We start from the raw sequence: 11,368 nt of genomic DNA on the forward strand, positions 1-11,368 counted from the left end.
TTTTTTTGTCACCTAACAGGCGACACAGTCTATGCAAATCTGAACTTACATATGCAAATATGAATTATGATAAACTTTTTTCTGACATGGTTATGGAAATCTGACAAACGCATCAGGCTTATTTTTTCCATTACATCTAGAATTTAAAGATCAATAATTCAAACAAAATTAGTATCCAAAAGTTACATTCAGAATTCAAAGATAAACTGACATTACATAAAAGATAAAAGATTTACATCCTTAATTCAAACAAAATTAGTATCCCAAAGTGATCCACCAGACCACTAATAAAACACAACACACTATTTCATGATATTCTTTCTTTGAAATGTTTTCTTAGTTTCCACCACATAGATATCAAATGTTTTATATATCATATTCCTTTCCTTTAAGTTGTACATCGAATTAGATTTTCCCAGTCTATTTGTCTCTTCCTCCCCATTCAACTCAGTCTCTCCAATGTCCTTCAACAAAAACTATAAAAAATTTGTCCAAAAAGAGTTTCTTTCATCTTGGCGATCTAAACATCTCTAATTCTTCATTTGAACTCTTGAAAAAGTGCTAGCATAGGCAAAACAGTATAACAAAACACCTTGGTAGAGCTAGTAGGTTTTACCTCCTGTTGCAATAAAGGGAAAAATAATAAATAAGTCTGTTAAACTAACATTTCAAAATTTACTTTCACATATATGAAAATACAAATTTACACGACAAATTTAGCTATGCAAGTAAACATACGAAAATATAAATTTACATAGTTATTATTATAACCAAAACAATATTGATGAAAGCAAGCATACATATGTAAATTTACATTCACATAGAAATATGAATTTATATTCAACTTTGCACAATACTGAAGATTTGAGTTTGTAAATATGATACAAATTCAAATTTTCATATCAGCTACAGAGTATGAACTTCATATCAACTACAGAGTGTCAACTAATATCAATTTCAGACAACTTAAAATATGCTTAAATACGAATTTACATATGAAACTATATATGTAATTTACAAATTCATACATATATAAATTAGGCATTTGCATATATAAAAATTTAAATTCTCATAAAAAAATTGTATTTACAAACAATTTTTTTTAAAAAAATATGATTCTCACCTTAGATTTCGTTTATTTACAAACAAAATTAAAAAAAAAATGATTTTTACCTTCGATTTCATCTTTTTATCGGTAGTTGCTTTCCTTTTTGTTTGTGACATGGAAACTTTCGATTTTTTTGTTTTGTTGGGTGTTTTTCTCTTATTTTTCGGTTGTTTTGTCATCTTAATTTGGTTTTGCAGGATATCTAGGGTTTACAAGAATAGAGTATGCGGCGAGAAGAAAGAGAGAAGATAAATTTGAGATCTAGGGTTTTATGTGTGGGGGGTATTTTAGTCAGTTTGGGTATTTTAGAAAAATAGGGGGTTTTTATGGGTTAGTACGTAATGAGGGGGTTTTTATGCTTGTTATGTATCAACCAGGGAGATTAAACCCAAAATCTTCTTGAACATTCCTCAACACCCAAACTTGCATTACCACTACAAAAACTAGGAAATGTCAAATTAGGGTCCAAATTCTTCTTTAAAAGATAAAAAATAGTTTCAATATCTTTTTGAGTTTCCTTAATTATGCCACACTCATGTTTCAAAGAATTATGTTAATGCATTAAAGATTCATTCTCTACCTTCAACTTATTAGTAACACACATATTCTCATTAACTTCGGAACTCAAAACAATGTTTTTACTTTCTAGAGTGATTATCTTCTCACAAAACTTTTCATTTTCTTCAAGCAATTCTTGATTTTTCTTTAAAAGTTCAACATATATCTCATGAAAATTTTCATTTGAACCATTCAACAAACTATCACTGCTATTACTTAGACAAGGAGTGCAATCAAGAAAAGAATGATTATTAGAAATAGGACATGATGAAGAAGTAACATCAAAAGGATCACTAAAAGAAAAGTTTTTAGATATAGGATTTATCACCTCTCTTAGTTCTGATAGGGTTATATACTAAAAACATTACTTTTGTATTAACTATAATTCTTTATATTTTGAATGATAATCATATGGGTAAATGTTATGCATATTATATATGTTATTAGTTATATGCATGCGTCTAATACTTTATGTTGTAGATAATATGGTGTGTGGTGACACACAGAAGTTCATATCATCAATATCTTATAAAATATAAGTAAACGTTCACAACCTAGATGGATTTGGACAAACCATTGGTACGGTTGTAGTATAATCTGGTATTAGTCTATCTTGACTACATGATTACACTAGTACACTTTGTGTGTATTGAACAGGACCAAGTGAGGTTGTTTTTCTTTATACTGACTATATAAGAGAACAAACACCTCTGTTATTATGGATGCTTGTCCTCTTAATCCGGATATAATAACGGGCACTTACGTGCATTGTACATTGCTTTAAATCATCAATGAGTGAGATTCATTTGTGAATCAACAAACTCGATGGATTGGGTAATGACATTGTATGCAAGGTGTGCTGTTAATTATAGAAGGAATCCGTGACCCGTAGGAAGTTGGCTTGATGATGTCCCCTTGAGGAGCTCATAAGGATTGTCATGTAAACCCTGCAGGTAGATTTATTCTGACATGACAATGAGGTTGAGTGGTACTACTCAAGGACATAAGAAGTTGATTGATGTAGTTGTCAGTAACTTGACTTAATCAACGGGCATTCGATATCTTAAACACGGGGAGATCAACAAGCATATAATATGGAGCCCATAAATGCTTACACGTAATTTGGGATTAGGGCGGTAGTGAAACAATGTCCTTTAGCGGAATAAGCCATTTGTTAATGGACTTGGGCCGTGTGTTCTGGGCGAACATGGGAAGCCCAAGCCTGTCAGGAGAGCTAACCCTAATTTCTCCTCATGGTCCTTGTTGTAGCCTATATAAAGAAACCCCTCTTTCTCTGGCTGAAATACTCAAGTTTTGCTCAAGAAAAGTGAGTTCCTAAATTCAGTTATGATCTTGTGAGTGAGAGAGGCCAAGAGAGAAAGAAAGGGCTGGAAGATCGTTGTCCACACAACTTCCATTCTAAGGATAGGAATACAACAGAAGATCAAGAGGTTGCTAATTCGTAGAGCTTAGATTCTTAGAGTTATTACAACTGATCAAAGGTATGATTTCTAAACAAAACCGTGGACACCCCTTATTCCGCTGCGCATGGGTTTTTGCGGTTTGTAGTAAATCATTACATTAAACCATAATGGTTCCTACAAGTTCCCCATCATCACTACCGCTAAAGTGGTTTGGATGATCATACATGGATTCAGAAGTATTAGACAACCAAAAACATCCTCAACATCATCAATATTACTTAAGATGTGGTCATTAGTCCCTACCAAATTAATCTCACATATATTTTCTAACTCCCCAAACTGGTTATGGAGTTCTCTCTCATTACTTTCCTCAAGAGAGTTGACTAACTGACTGACACGAGTTTCAAGTAGTAGGGTAGCCTCATATGTTGTGTGTGCCTCTGTCTTGATCTCTTGCATGTCCAAAGTACTTTGCACAGATTGAGCAAGATTGTGTTCTAAAGAGGATGATTGTGCAAAAGGATTGTATGTGTTCCACCATCAAGATTCTAATACCCCTATGGTTCGATTTTTTGTACCCTCAAGGTTATCAAAATCTTGCATCATATTGACTCTAAATTTTAGACCTCTTTATTATTATTTATTTATTTAGACTCTATATGATAACACTTTACAAAAACACGGACATTTATTTCTAAGACCTAGATAATTGATGTAGACAATTCACACAAACAATATCAAACAATTATATCAAATTCAATTTAAAAATAATTTGTTTAATATTGTTGCTCCTAGACCCAAATAACACTATTCCCAATTCTTGTGCAAAAAACACCATCACTCGATCCACGTGTCAGTAAGGCTTACCTAGTGAACAGGCTAAACCTGTCCTAATGCAAGATGCTTAGGGTTGGTCAAAGTGAATTATCCCTCCTAAATGCAAGAAATGTAGAAAAAACAAAATGAAAGCAAAACACATGACACAAACAAGCTTGATTATTACTAGAAATGAATTCCTCTGACAGAAGAAACGAGGAGTGGAAGTAGGAGAACTTGTATGCCTCCTTGCTACACTCACTAGCGCCTTCAAGCACAAAAGACAGTGTCCTGTAGAAGACTGGAGCACCGTACCAACTCATTTCCAGAGCCGAGAAGTGACCTATGTGTGACCTCCCTGAATCTCTGTGTCTTGTAGCTCTTGAACACTATACGGGTAAAGTTTTGGATTACTCAAAGCAACCAGAATTATCCTGCAAAGAATAAAACAAAAAATCAACAGTACTGTAGGGGTGTGCACATTCAGAAAACACTGAAATATAGGGTGTTTGCCCTTATGCTTAAATTCAGAAAAATAGAAGAAGGGGCGGGAACCCTTTAACAATGGCCAAACAGGGGGCGTGCACCCTCTAGTCGTCACTGTCAAGCTTCAACTTTTTCTGACAGGTTCCCACAGATGTCAGGAACTTAACACATACACTTAACTATAAATTAATAAAAACTACGACTAAACTAAAATGAAAAATAACGAAATACGTAAAGTAAGACTCTAAGACTCAATTGTACCACTGCAATCCCTGGCAGAGGCACCAAAAACTTGATAGAGATTTAATCAACCTAAATAAATAGACTAATTAAACCCTACTATTGTAATACTACTCGCAAGTGACATTTGTGAAGAGTGGGGTTTGTGGTTTTGAAGTTGTTCATATTTGATCTATTGTGATTAGAAGAGTGTTGGAGAAAACCATAACTTTTCTTTCTTTTTTCACTTGGTTTCCTTATGGTTTTTCGGTGTATGAAGATGTTGAGAACTAATTATTGTGGTTTTGATGATTAAAACATGAAACAAGAGTTGTTTTAGTTTGAGAAACATGAATATTAGATAAGAAAAAAGTAGCTTGGTTAGCAAGTTATACTCGTTTGATTGATTCAAATGAGTATAACCAACTTTGGTTAGTTGAATGAATGATTAAATTTTTTTTTGAAGAACTATTGTTATGAAAAACAAAATTAAACACTTTGAATGGAAGAAAACCAACTAGATTCAACAAAGCTTGAAGCTTTAAAACAATGAAAATGGAAAACAATGAATTAAAGTAATTACAAATAAATTACTAAATTCTTATCTCCTACTCCTACTAGAGTCTAGCTATTAGTTAACTAGCTCCCTTACAAATAAATTACTATAAGTGTAGAGATGTACAAGTTTGCCCTCATCTTATCTTATCTAACAAGTAACCTAATCTAAAAGCTTCTTGTGCCTTCTTTGAGTGGATATGGTCAAGCCTTTTGGGCCCAAGCTCATGTCTTTGGGAATTTGATCCTTTAGTTTTTTGAGACTTTTGTGCTTAGTCATTGTCTTGCAAAGGGTTGAGTCCTTAGTTCTTGAAGCCTTAGAGTGTTTCCTAAGCTTTTGAGTTTTTGAACCCTTGAGTTGACTTTGACTTTGACTATTGACTTTTTGGCACTTTTTCTCATATTTCCCACAAGTTCCGTTTTAGGCTCCTTTTGGCTCTAGAATACGTCTTTTAAGGTATTTAGTCTAGAATAAGGTTGTATCATGAAAAAACGATAAGAACATGAGTTTTCTACATTATTGATCATATAATTTGACTAAATTGAAGCATTATAAAAGAATAAAAATGCATATTTGGGGACTGATCAACTACCCCCAAATAGTATTTTGCTTGCCCTCAAGCAAAGATGAGAAATAAAATAGAAGAAGTCAAATATGTGTTTATTATACTAATCTTATTTCGCAGAGTGTGACTACATTGACCATATGCAACAAGGCCATAAACCATTAGGAATTCCCTAGTGGTTGAGTTTAAGTCTTGTGAGACTTTTCCAGAGAAGGTACTCACAAACTTCCTCTATCTAGCACAAAAGAGTCTTGTCTCCTATTTATCTAGCACAAAAAAGTCCTATCTAGCGGGTGAATAATGAGAAGCTCCTTTGAACTTACGATAAAATATGTGCAGTAATTAAATCATCTATATATGCATGTGCAAACATGAGCAATGAAATGCAAAAACAGAGTTGTTTTCGAAACTTTTGGAGAGCGTCCTTAAGGTGGGTTATCGCAGGAGTGTGTTAAAACACAAACTCTCTGATAGATTCACTCAAGTTTCGTTCTCTCAAATGCAAATGACACTTAAATTCCTCACATATATGAATGACGTCTAAAGAAAACTGGGGTCGAATGATCATAATTACCACTTACTATCACACCATCATATTCCTAGTTGAGCTAGAGGTCTTTTACTAGGAGTTACAAGGCTAAGGTGGTGGTTTAGAAATAAAAAGGAAGGGGAAACAAACTCTAATAAGTTGAGAAATCGAGTCTTTAGGATATTTGTAACTAGATAATAACCTCGTTTTGTTTTTTGCTTCCGAATTTGTGATTCATTCTTTAGTCCTTTGGCTTTGTGACTCTATATGATTTTGATTTTTGGGAGTTCTAACTTTGTTTTTGTTTCTTTTGAAATCGACTCAATTTGATTTTGAACTTTTGAGAGTTTCAATTTTTGATATGAATCTTTCTTTTCTTTTCTTTTCAAAGCAACTAACTATTCTATTTTTGTACAAGGTCTTCTCTTCTCTTTTTACCGTTCATCCAATTCTCAACTCATCAGCTGGGTAAGCTTTTTATTGTGTGTAGCAACGTGTGGTCTTTCTATCCGGACATCCTTTGTGTCATCGCTCAATAAACATACAGATGAGGCCTTTGGCTAGAGTCTTATAAGATATAAAACTTCACTGTTCTAACCTTGGTCTCAGAAACTCACTGTTATATACAATCAAATGCTTATGCATGTCATTCATGAAAAGATGTAGAAACTATTATACGTATATTAGTCTAAATTCGAAGAACGACTCCTTACTCTATTACTATAATGAGACTTCTAGGCCCTGTATTCATCATAGAAAAAGGAAACAAGATTTTTAGTACTAAACTCAAAAACTATTTTTTGCTTTTTCGAAAATATTTTAAGAAAGAAAGAAATATACTAATATATCTAATATAAGAAATGTCTAGTTTTTGCAGAATGTTACTATACCACCCCCAAACATAAATATGTTTTGTCCGCAAAGTATGAAGAGATAAGAAAAGAGATTACCATAGGAACATGAGCAAAAATGGTAGTACACCAGTACTCTATTCTTCGTTATGAAAATATACCACTCCCAAACAAGTTTGAAGCATGGGTTGCTGGATATAGAACAAGAAATACATGGTTTGCCTAAATAGGAAGTTACGTAATTATTTTACCATGAAATTTTTGGGTTTTTGTATTTATTTTTGAAAAACATATATAATGCTGAAATTTGAAAATTTTGGCATGATGTACTTGTATTACCTTCTGCTCATATACCAAATACTAAACATGCATACATGATTATTATTATACTAATAGGTTTAAGAAATAAAAAGTGTTAAATGTAAAGTTTGTAAATAACTATCTATACATACACATATGAATTGTGTGTGTGTGTGTGTTTTTATTTTATTTTATTTATTTATTTATTTATAATAAAAAGGTTGTTTTTCTCAATCTAAATGTATATCTAACCATATAGAGGGTTTCTACAGAGAATTAAATCATACGTTTATCTAGTATCATTTTGGTTACTCTGGGACGTACGATTTTCATTTTTAATAACCTCAAGTTTTTGAAAAAACTATTTATAGATGTTATAAAGATAACTCATACAAAAGCTTTGATTTTTAAAGGTAAGTTTGAAAAACAAACCATAACAGGTGATCTTAGGCAACTTTCTTGTCGGCTCTTTATTGAACCCAATCTAGTCAGACTGTGGTTTTAGTTCTGTGTATTGGTGGATTTACTGTGCAAGATGTAAGATATCTTGTACAAATATCATGGTGATATGGGTGACCCTTAGTAACACATAACTGATCCTCAAACTGCCTTTAGAAGAATGGAGATTGCGTATTTCTAAAGGTTAGTCTAGGTGGAATCCATTGCCCGTGTTTGTAGAAAATAACATAACTATTGTTGTATAGAGCATCTTCTATTATGAGAACGGGAAAAACAAACATTTTTGAGCAAAGAAGTGTAAAATAAAGAAGTGAAAAATAGTATACTCACTTCATAGAGTAACACTACTCAAACTACGAGTAAAAAGTGCTAGATAGACTAGAATGTGCGAGATATATGTGGACTAAGGCTCTGACACTTACAACCACTCAGTCCAAGAGGAGGGCCTGATTACCTTAAGGATACATTCCCATGGAATGCATAGAGAAAACATAATATGAATCTTTTATAGTAAGATATTCAATACTATAGGTGGGATCATTTTAAGTCAGATTCCCCAAGACTATGAATAAGATGGATGATATGTTGTTAGCAATAAACTAATAGTATAAACAATTGGGGATCAATATAGAAAAACAAGATAACGCATTTACCCCCAAATAGAGTGAAATGATGTAGTTGGAGTGTAAGATGCAGTATGATAAGAGAAAGCTTATGTAACCCATCATGAAACTTATGCAATAACCCGGCATAGTTGAATTGTCCAAGAGAGTATGAGTATGGTAGTAGTTGTCCTTCATGAAGCTCAGATGATGCGAAATATGACAAACTGGGCTTTTCATCCACTTGAATAAATTTGATCATCGTATGCTTTCAAGAATTCACATTCCACCATTGATTTTGTTTCCTTTTTTTCTAGCACTTTAATTAAAGCGGGGTTCTCATCAACTGGAATGATAGGCTCGTGAGTTTGTATGTTGGGCAAAGTTTCTTTACTGGGAAGGTTTAGAAAATTATGAAGGATCTCAAGGCAATTGACTTAAGTGCGAATTGGAGTTTTCTTTGAAATGGTTTAGTGGTGAAGTCCTAAGAAATTGGTGGATTTTTGATGAATGGAGATTGGCTTTCATGAGGTGTTAAATTGGGATGGTGATTGTTGGGTGGTGGTTTTTCATATAATCTTGAGGACTCAGAGAATTCATCAATTAGTTTTGGCGTATCCACAAATTTTTTGCTCTTGTCGGCAATATTAACAATGTCACAAATTTGTTCCATCGATAAGTCTTTAATGGCCAAACTAAATTGGGATCCACTTTCCACCATATATTTTATTTCCTCCTTCTAGGGCACTTGATTTTCTTTGTCCTCTCTTCCTAAATCTTCATAAATTTTCTAAATGATATTGTCCAAGTCTGTCGAGTTACTTTCCAACACAGGTTTGAGAGTTTCTTCTGTCGGAGTGTTCTCATGCATATAATCATCATTATAGAATCTGGAATTCACACGATAGTCAGGTGGATAGTGATGGGTTTTAATTGGTCATAATTAGTAGGATGGGCTTTAGCAATTGGCTATGTTATAGTAACACCTTGTTTCTCTTGTTGGTTGGGTTCTAGACTAGTGAGAAGAATATTAGTCTCAAATGTAGAATCTTTTGAATCGGATTGGAGAAAACATAATGTATTTGCTATTTGCTGAATTTGTATTGTTTGCTCATTCATTACCTAGTAAAGTTGGTCCGTGATAGATGGTGAAATGGAAAATCAATTTGAAATGGATGGTGATTGATTGAGATAGAATAGTGGTGTTGAGAGTTGTTTTGTTCATCTTGAATCCTTTGTTTGGAGGATGGTTTTGATGGTTGGAAAAATTAGACTTGTATTCTTCTCTCCTACTTTCAAATGGGCATTTGAAATTACTTCTTAATGTGAAACTCTTGGTTGATTTGTAGATGGATTAAAACTTGTTTTTAACTTGTTGGTGAATCAAAACATGTAATAAAATTGGTTTTGATGGTTATCTTGCTCACAAAGTTATGCTCATTTGAACTTGTCAAATGAGTATGACTAGTGTTTTGGGATTGAATCAAAGATGAGATAAGTAGAGAAACTTGTATTGAATAAAAGAATGAAAACTTGTATTAAAGTTAATATTGCAAACTTGTATTAAATCACTTAAGACTTGAAAAACATAAAAATGGAAAACAAGTAAATAACAAATTACACTATTAAATTAAAACATTTTATCTACTCCTAATGACCAAAGATTAGCTCTAGGGCAATGTTCATTCGCTACAACTTTGGTTTATATAAAACTCTAATTATATCATTGCCCTTCCTTCTAGAACCAACCTTTAAGCTTTGTGGGCTTTAGACCTAAGCCCATACAATTGAATTCTTGATTTTGGCTTTAAGTCCCTGAGTCCATAGCTTTCAGCTTTGAGTCCTTGAGTCTTTGACAGTTGACTTTGACTTTCTGGCACTTTTGCTCTTAAGCTAGAATCTTCCCAAGCAGCATCAATAAGAATCCTTTTTGTACTAAAATGCACGTATTAGGAATATACATCCTAAATGGCCTCCTGTAAACGGTAGCCAAAGTTATAAGTTGTCTGTTCATTAAGTATAAGAAGGGCATAATTGAAGTATTGTAAAGGTAATAAAATACACATTTGAATTTAGAAACTAATTCACGATGTTTTTTAAAGAGAGAAGCTCTGCCTTTCTCACTCTAGAAAAAACATAAACCTTATCTGCTCGAAACCACTTATAGGAAAAAGCCTTTAGGTGTAGTTTATCCTATCCTTTCCACTTAGATTTTATTTACTAAAGAAGTAAGTTTTTTGCTTCTCTGTTCTCTCAAGCTTGAACCTTTTCCGATCTCCTCCCATATAGCTTTAACAAGCAACCCCCCTACTCAGTCAACAACCGCAAATAGAAACTCTGGAACACGAACCGATTCGTGGAGTGCTTTTTTTAGTAGAAATGGGGCACAGGAAGCAACTATTGCTTTCAAAGCTTTCTCTCCTATTATTGTTGATGGAGTAGCTGAATTCCCACAAGATCTACTAGAACAAGGTATACAACAATGGGATAAATATGTGGTGGGTTATTTTTTAGGTTCCAGACTATCTTTTTGTATGGTTAAGGACTTCCTAGAAAAAAAGTGGAAACTCAAAGGGTCCTTTGATATTACCACTAATAAGGAGTTGTTTTACATGAGTTTCACGAGTTCAGAAGACCGTCAAATGGTGTTAGAAGATGGGCCTATTTTCATTGTTGGAAGATTGTTTGTGGTAAAGCCATGGAAGCCTTTAGGTGTAGTTTACCCATAAATAAGGTGGCTTTAGCGCCGGTATGGGTAAAGTTGATAGATGTACCGAAGGAGATGTGGACCTTTGATGGATTGTCTTATCTAGCGAGTTTGGTAGGAGGTTGATAACTATAAAAAAAGATAGTCTTACTCACAAATAGAGCGATGAAACTCTAAATGAAAGTAAA

The sequence above is a fragment of the Coptis chinensis genome, chromosome 5 (assembly GCF_015680905.1).
Source record: "Coptis chinensis isolate HL-2020 chromosome 5, ASM1568090v1, whole genome shotgun sequence".
In the NCBI taxonomy this organism is placed as follows: domain Eukaryota; kingdom Viridiplantae; phylum Streptophyta; class Magnoliopsida; order Ranunculales; family Ranunculaceae; genus Coptis; species Coptis chinensis.